The following is an 8,538-nucleotide window of genomic DNA, read 5'->3' as shown; positions in this document are numbered from 1 at the left end:
TATATATATATATATATAATTTGTGTATATATGTATACATATATAATATATTAATATAAATTATTGCTACAACAATAAACTATACACATATAAAATTATGATGAGCATCTAACACTATAGAGGTTCTAAGGTTCTAATGAGTAGACTTCAATATTTTGGCTTCTTAATTTCTGTGACTACATTCCCCAAGATGAAATGATATTTCCTAAAACTCAACATTTCATTGTTATGTAAGATATTTATAGCAACAGAAAAAAAAATAAAAAGGAAAAAAATTCCCAAAATATTTAAGAAGGGGTTTTATACAGCTATTCAAATTAAAGTTGATAATTACCTTGATATAATAATAAATAAGTAAGCTTAAGGGTTTTGTCAGGCTCAAAGTAATCTTCAGGTTTCATAAAATGTTCCTTGTCTCCATATATATGAAAGTACTTTACCTCTCCTGCCCTATATATTTAGTCTTCATAAAAAATTCAACATGTTGCTTCCCATGTCGATAAAAAGCATCTGTTAATGGAAGAAACAAAATCCGTTTTGCAAAATCATAAAGAGATTACCCAGCATAACTGTAACTATCACTTTTTAAAGACATAGAAAGAAAATAGAGACATGCCAAGCAATTTGAAGATATTCTTAGGCCACACACTGTGTTTCCTACAGAGGATTTTTAAGATGAGAAATAGACCTTGAGGGTCTTAGGCCTCAGGCAATATGAGAAAAGGTTAGATATTCTGCTAAAAAGCACTGCTATCTTCAGAACAACAACTAATCAGGCAGCTTGCAGTTCCTCCTTACACAGCTATTGGTCCCAGAGGAAGTACACTTGAGTGTGGGCCATGGGTACTTTGTAATGAGTTTGTCAGGAATGATACTGAAAACAAATGTGTGAAAATGTGCCATTCCCAGCTCAGAAATTGTAGTAGACTTTTACTTTTGCTGAGGTAGAAGGGGATGGGGAATGAGAGGGAGACACAAAGGAGAAGGGAAGCTTAACATTAGGAAGCTATCTTCTAATATTTTCCTAAGAAGTAGCCAAGGCTTTCAGGAAGACTAAATGGCCAATATGGTGTGGTATGCTCAGGGATTACCTAGTTCACCTTTCCATTCCCTTACCCCAAGGTAGTTCCACAGAATGCTAGTCTCAAGGGTCAGTTTGCACTCTAGAATTAAAATTAAAATATTCAACACAAAAAGAGAATGAACAATACAAAAAGTCCTGCATCTGTCAGAGATTAGTAACAAAATGTCAAATGCTTCTCCTATACACTTAGGATGCCTCCATATTTTTTGTTCACTTATAGGTCTCTAATCTGCCTCTCCCCATGAAGAAATGCATATGCTATGATGAATGAGGGAGGATAAAGAATTAAACTTTATTGTAGAGCTGTCAATAAATCTATTGTTGGAGATACATGTGAATAGAAGTGTTAGAGGTAATCTTTGTCTTTTAAAGAGGTAGTTTTTCCAAAAAGAGAATTACACAAAATGCTGTTTTTGTCAATATGCTGCCAGGTTTTGAAATACTATTTTTCATCCAAACAATACAAATCTTGACAAGTAAACAACAGAAAATCACTAATATACTTGCAGCTGAATTTTAATCTATACAAATTCTTTAAACAAAAACAACCAATGAATAGGCTGGCCAATTAAAATTGCTTTATTTGGGCCTCAAGTTCAAGACAATTAAAAAACAGAATTTTCATAATTCCAAAAAAAATTTTTAACAAATCTTTAAATGAAAACAAATGAGAAAATATAAAAAAAGACCCACGTTATAACTTCAAGAGTGTAAATTTAAGAAGGATTTTTCTCAAAAATTGAAATTAACAAAAGAAGGAACCCCCAATTCTTTTATTTCTGAAAAGAGAACACAGGAAACTAGGATTGGCGAGGGTGATGTACAAAGAAAATTTTGATGTCAGAAAATCCCGGTATAAATTCCAGCTTAACTATAAGCAATATATATTTGATGGGGGTCTGAAAGGACAGAGATTGTTTGAAACAATCAAGAGATGATGAGACAAGAAATAATATAAAAGTTGAAGTGAGAATAAAAAATAATAAGATATATGTGATAAAATTTTGTACAAAGATTTAAGGAGATTATAAATTAATAAAGATGGTGTGCTAAATATTTTCCACTTGCCCCTCCAGGGTCATTCTCTACTCTCTTCTCCATAGTTGGGTCTCAGAAGGTTGACTTCTATGGTCTGCATCAGTGGATTCCCTTACTGAGTCAAAGATGAAGGAATGGGGAGTAAGGACAGAGTACTTATTCCCTTGATTCCTTCCCTGCTAAGTTGTTGGCTATTATTATGAAGTCCCAAGGGTCTGAGGAACGAAAGCTTCTGTCAAGTATCCTCTGTACATTCGGTTATCTCTATGTCTCTTAGTAACTACTTCCTCTCATTTAAATTTTGTCTGCCTTTCTAATGTTTTTAAGTGGGTAAACTTAAGAAAATTTCCCCTCCCTCCCTCTCTTTTTCTTTCTCTGTTGTACTTCCCCTCCCCTTACCCTGTTTTAGGTTTGGGGTTGGGGAACTCTGTACTTCTTTTCTACTCTGGTAACTGAACTTCAAGTCAGTCCAGGTCTCAGAATTTGTGATATTGACTCTTAGAGCATTTATTTAGTCATCCACCTCTCAATTTTTCTTTTCTTTCACTGCCTCTTTCTGTGCTGTGAGGAGATCATAAATCAATACCCAGCTCCCTTCCACCATCTTCTAAAAGCCAGCATTAATCCCCTAACCTTAACTGTGTGTAATTTATATTAATTAATCCAGCAGATATTTATTAGTAATCTGCTGTGTGCTAGGCATATCTCACATAATTGGTTCAACTAACAACGTAAATAAATGAGCCTTTTGTATAGTGTCTTATGGCCTATAAAATAATCTCAGTAAATGTCAGTAAAGATCCTAGCTAAAACAAATGGTCTACTTGAAATTGGGTAATTTGGGCCAAATTAATAAAGGAAAAATTTCCAAAGTTTTGAGTAAAATTTAGGGAACTTAGGCTGCTTACAATAGAGAGCTATTACCTCACCCAACTAGTCCTTAAATCAACATGGCATCTCCCCACATCCAAATGCATGCAAATTAGACCAGAGAGAAGTCCCCTGCAGTAGAACCTCTTAAGAATTTGGCCAGAAAGAACTTCTAGAAGGACCACTACTAGCAGAAATTTGCTGAAATTCTCTCCCTTCCCCCTCCATGTGAATAAGGGGAGTGAAGCAGAGTGGACCTGTGCCAGGAAGTGAGCTTTAACTCAACACTCTGTTCAGCCTCTACAATTCAGACAAAGGGCAAAGCTCTGAACAGTATCCACCAAACCAGGCAGTGACAGAACAGCAAACCAGATTTGGCTCTGAGCAGAGGAAAGCAGTTCCATAAGAGTCATATCAGCCCACACCAACCACTGACATTGAGGGGAGGCACTGTGCAAAGTCTAGGGACTATTCTTTTAATCACAAGGCTATATCTAAGGAAAGCTGCCTTAATAAGTCAGTCACATGGATATCTGGTTTCTGGATGGTGGCAGCCATTGGGCAGAAGCATGCTAGAAGTTTGCCGAATACCCCAGGAAACTTAAGTGTAACCATCTTCAAAAGATAGCCAGTGGGAGATCAGTTAAGGTACAAAAAAAAAAATGCCTGATCCAAGGCAACAGGAAATGGTAGCTCCCAGCTTTAATTACCTCCCAGACTCACCTGTGATCATAAGTGGCAAATAAAAATATATTATTTGGACTGGCTGAACCTTACATTAGTCAAATTCAATGGGAGGAATCAACACCCTCAATTCACAAGTTGGGAGAGTGGAAACTAGAACTGAGGTGAACTCGGAGAGTGGCATCCGCCTGGGGGATACTTTTGCACTTCAGAACACCTGTGGAAAATCCACAACCAGATATCCCGTGCTCACAGACAGCCACCAGTATCTACACTACCATGAAGAGCATTCTGTAGAGGGGAGCATGGTACAGAGTGACCTATGCCAATCACAGGGACACTCCAGAGCCTATATACTGAATTGCTCTAAAACAACCAACATACAACACTGCACCTTCCAAGAAGTCAGCAATAGGCCTCTGAGCTGACAAACCAAACACAGCTGGTTCAAAGTCCAAAGGAACTAGGGAAGTTGTTCCTATGCCCCAGTAATTTTGGACCCACTGGCAAAGAATGATGGACATGTGCTAAATGTTCTATCCACATGAAATCCAAGCCAATATTCTACAAGAATTTTCTTCACCTTGGCATGGTTTACTATAAATAATGCTAATGTCAACTTTGAACTCATTAATAACGCTTTAACCTGAATGCTAATGCGTACCCTAATATAACAAACATTATATTCAACCCATTTGAATGTATTTCATCTAAGAGTTTAAAGCACTAATTGAAACCACTCTTCCTATCTTTGTTTTCCTATCTCTGGTTTATGCTTGCTCCTCTTACACCTATTCATTCTCTTGCATTATCAGCTACTACCTCAAATACCCACCATCCATCCATTCTTCCTATCTACCCAGATATGAATTATTTTCCACCTTCTCTCTCTGTTTCTTTTTCCCTCTTCCAATTACCCAGTCTTTTCTCTTCCCCCTTTTTAGCCCTCATTATTTAGCCCTCATTATTTAGTAAAATTAATAACTAATTTTTTGACCAGTTCCAGAATTTGACTACAAGTTTATTTCTGAATTTGAGTAACTGTGAAGAAAATATCAACAAGTTTCATAAGGTTGAAAAGTACAAGGCTTGGCTCTGAAGTGATTATGATAAATACTATTTGGTGGCATCACTAAATGTGGTATTGATATTGGGATCGGCAGAGGTTACACGTTGACTTCTAGTACCAATATCTAGATATTCACCCAAACCAAGACTCTCAAAGAAAGAAGCTCACAAAGTAGTTATTTACTTAAAAGAGGAAGTTATAACTATTACAATAAATGGATAGACATAACAACCAATATAATAAAGCAAGGAATCAAATCATACCAAAGCGTCCACAATGCATAATGCTTCAACAATGGACTCCATTGACACTACAGAGAAAGAATTTAGAAAGTCAATAGTTAAAATTTTGTATGCACTACAAGAAAGTTTAAAGTGTGAAATCAGAGAGCAAAAACAGGAAGTAAAAGAACACTTCAATAAAGAGAGATTCTGAAAGAGAACCAAATGGGAAATCAGGAAATGAAAAACTCAATAAACCAAATTTAAAATTCAGAGGAAAGCATCACCAAAAGGTTAGACAACTTTAAAGGTAGATTTTTAGACAATGAAGACAAAGTATATAATCTTGAAAATAAAGTTGATCATGCGAAAAGATGTTAAGAGACTGTGACTGGAATATTCAAGAAATCTGGGATAACATCAAGAAGACAAATTTAAGAATTCTTGGAGTAGATGAAGGCTCTAATACACAAACTAGAGGGATGCACAATCTTTTCAATGAAATAATATCATAAAAATTTTCAAACCTTAAGAATGAGATGGAAATTCAAATATAAGAGACATATAGGACTCCAAATATACAAAATCACAATAGATTCAGTGCAAGACACATTAAAATGAAAATGCCAACAAACAGAATAAGGACAAAATTTTAAATGTTGCAAGAGAAAAATGGCTGGTTACATTAAGAGGTAAACCAATGCACATTTCAACTGCTTTTTCAGATAAGGCTCTAAAAGCTAGGAGGGCTTGGAATAATAAATACCAAACTTTGAAAGAAAATGGATGTGAAATAAGAATACTACATCCAGAAGAATTAAGCTTCAGAATTGAAGACAAAACAAAAACCTTCCATGATAAACTAAAATAACTCAAAACCAGAAAGCATGAACTATAAAACATACTCAATGAAATATTTCATGAAGAAGAAATAAAAAATATAAAGGAAACAAGCATAGGGAGGAACTATACTAGAACTAAAGGAGAATCGAGTCAGATTCAAATATTACAATAATCAAAATTGCAGGAAATAAAAATCACCTCTCTATAATACCATCCAATGTAAATGGTCTACACTCTTAAATCAAAAGATATAGGTTGGCAGAGAGGATTAAAAAACAAGATCCAAAAATATGCTGTTTTCAAGAGATTCACCTCGAAAGCAACGACATCCACAGACTGAAGGTGAAAGAATGGAGAAAGAAATATCATTCAAATGGTACTTGTAAACAAGCAAGAATAGCTATTCTCATACCAGCTAAAATGGACATCAAGCCAAGATTAGAAGAGACAAAGGGTTCATTGCTTATGGTGTAAGAAAATCATACTTCAATATATAAAGATCATAAATATTTATGCCCCAAACAGTGGTGCATCTACATTATATAAAACAAACCCTCCTCAGTATTAAAAATCAAATAGACCACAATAGAATAATACTGGGTGAGTTTAATACACCTCACTAACCACTAAATAGATCAACCAAACTTAAACTAAGTAAAGATTTTACAAAACTAAAAACTACAACTAATAATGCAGACCTAACAGATGTCCACAAAATATTTCATCCATCAATGACTGAATTAATTTTCTTCTCAGTAGCATATGGAATATTTTCTAAGATAAACCATACTTTAGGTAACAAGAAAATCTTACTAAATATAAAAAAAATATTTGGGAATCAACCTAATAAAAGATATGAAGAACCCCTACAATGAAAACTACAGAATATTAAAGAAAGAAATTGAAAAAGACTTTAGAAGATGGAAAGACCACCCATGTTCCTGTATAAGCAGAATTAATATAGTCAAAATGGCCATACTACCAAAAGCACTACAAAGAGTCAATGCAATCCCCATCAAAATTCCAAAGACATGCTTCAAAGAATTAGAAAAAGCAGTTCTAAAAACTTATTTGGAAAAATAAGAGACCCAGAATAACTAAAGCAACTCTTAAAGAGAAAAGCAAAGTAGAAAGCATCTTAATCTCAGACCTTACACTACAGAGCCTAAAAAGGCATAAAGTTGAATGGAATAGAAGACACAGAGACAAACCCACATGAAAACAGTTATCTCATACTAGAAAAACATGCCAAAAACATAGGCTAGAGAAAAGATGGCCTTTCTAACAAATGGTGCTGGAAAAACTGGAAACCCAAAAGTAGTAAAATGAAATCAACCCTGTCTCTCACCCTGCACAAAATTCAACTTAAAGTGGATCAAAGACCTAAGAATTAGACTAGAAACTCTGAAATTGCTGAAGAAAATGTAAGCCCAACTCTCCAATATATTAACATAGTATCCAACATCCTTAAAAGACTCCTGAACACAAAGCAAAATAAAAAATCAATAAATTGAATGGTATTAAATTAAAAAGCTTCTTCACAGCAAAGGAAACAATTAAGAGCATGAAAAGAGAGCCTAAATAATGGGAAAACATCTTTGCCATCTGCAAAGTGGTAGATAAACCACATCGAAACCACAGGATCTAAACCACCATCTCAGATACAGCATTAACATCTAGACTATACAAAGAATTCAAAAACTTAACAACAACAACAACAAAAAAACAGTAACCTGATCAAAAGCAAAAGAACTAAAAAAAACACTTCCCAAAAGAAGAAATACAAATGACTAACAAATGCATGAAAAATTTTCAACATCTCTAGCAATTAGAGAAATAAAAATCAAAACTACACTGAAGTTTGATCTCACTTCTGTCAGAATGATAATTATCAATAAAACAAACCATAATAAATGTTGGCAAGGATATGGGGGAAATGTACACTCATACATTGTTGCTGAGACTACAAACTAGTGCAACAACTCTGGAAAGCAGTATGGAGATTCCTCAAAAATCTAGGAATGGACCCAGCTATCCTACTCCTCAACATATATCCAAAGGTTTTAAAATGAACATAGTACAATGATACATCCACATCAATGTTTATTGCAGCACAATTCACTACAGAGAGGCTATGGAGCCAATTAGGTGCCCTTCAACAGATGAATGGATAAGGAAAATGTATGTATGTATGTGTATGTGTGTGTATATATATATAAAATGGAGTATTACTCTGTCATAAAGAAGAATAACATTATAACATTTGCTAGTAAATGGATATAACTTGAGACTATTGTGTTAAGTGAAATGAACCAGTCCCAAAAAGTCAAAGGTTGAATATTTTCTCCTATATGTGGAAGCTAATCCAAAATAATGGTGGAGGGATAAATAAAAATAGAAGAAAGATCAGTGGAGTAAACAAAAGGGAATGAAGGGAATAAAAGAGGGATGGGATAGGGAAAGAAAGTGGAATGAATCTGAGCTAACTTTCCTATGTACATATGTGAATATGTCACAGTGAATCTTACTATCATGTATATCCACCAGACCCTAATTTAAAAAAATAAAAGTAGATAGCAGATGGGCTGGGGATGTGGCTCAAGCGGTAGCGCGCTCGCCTGGCATGCGTGCGGCCCGGGTTCGATCCTCAGCACCACATACAAACAAAGATGTTGTGTCCGCCGATAACTAAAAAATAAAAAAATATTTAAAAAAAAAAAAAAAAAAAG

At 34.7% G+C, this 8,538-nt stretch overlaps 1 protein-coding gene across 1 annotated transcript in view; it reads right to left on the bottom strand.

Moving 5' to 3' along the window:
• The window catches only part of Agbl4 (AGBL carboxypeptidase 4), a 1,414,634-nt gene that overhangs the window by 1,153,692 nt on the left and 252,404 nt on the right, over positions 1–8,538 (bottom strand). The window lies entirely within an intron of this gene.

This window comes from Marmota marmota, unplaced genomic scaffold (genome assembly GCF_001458135.2).
Source record: "Marmota marmota marmota unplaced genomic scaffold, marMar, whole genome shotgun sequence".
Lineage (NCBI taxonomy): Eukaryota > Metazoa > Chordata > Mammalia > Rodentia > Sciuridae > Marmota > Marmota marmota.
This window is presented reverse-complemented; position numbering and strand designations above follow the sequence as displayed.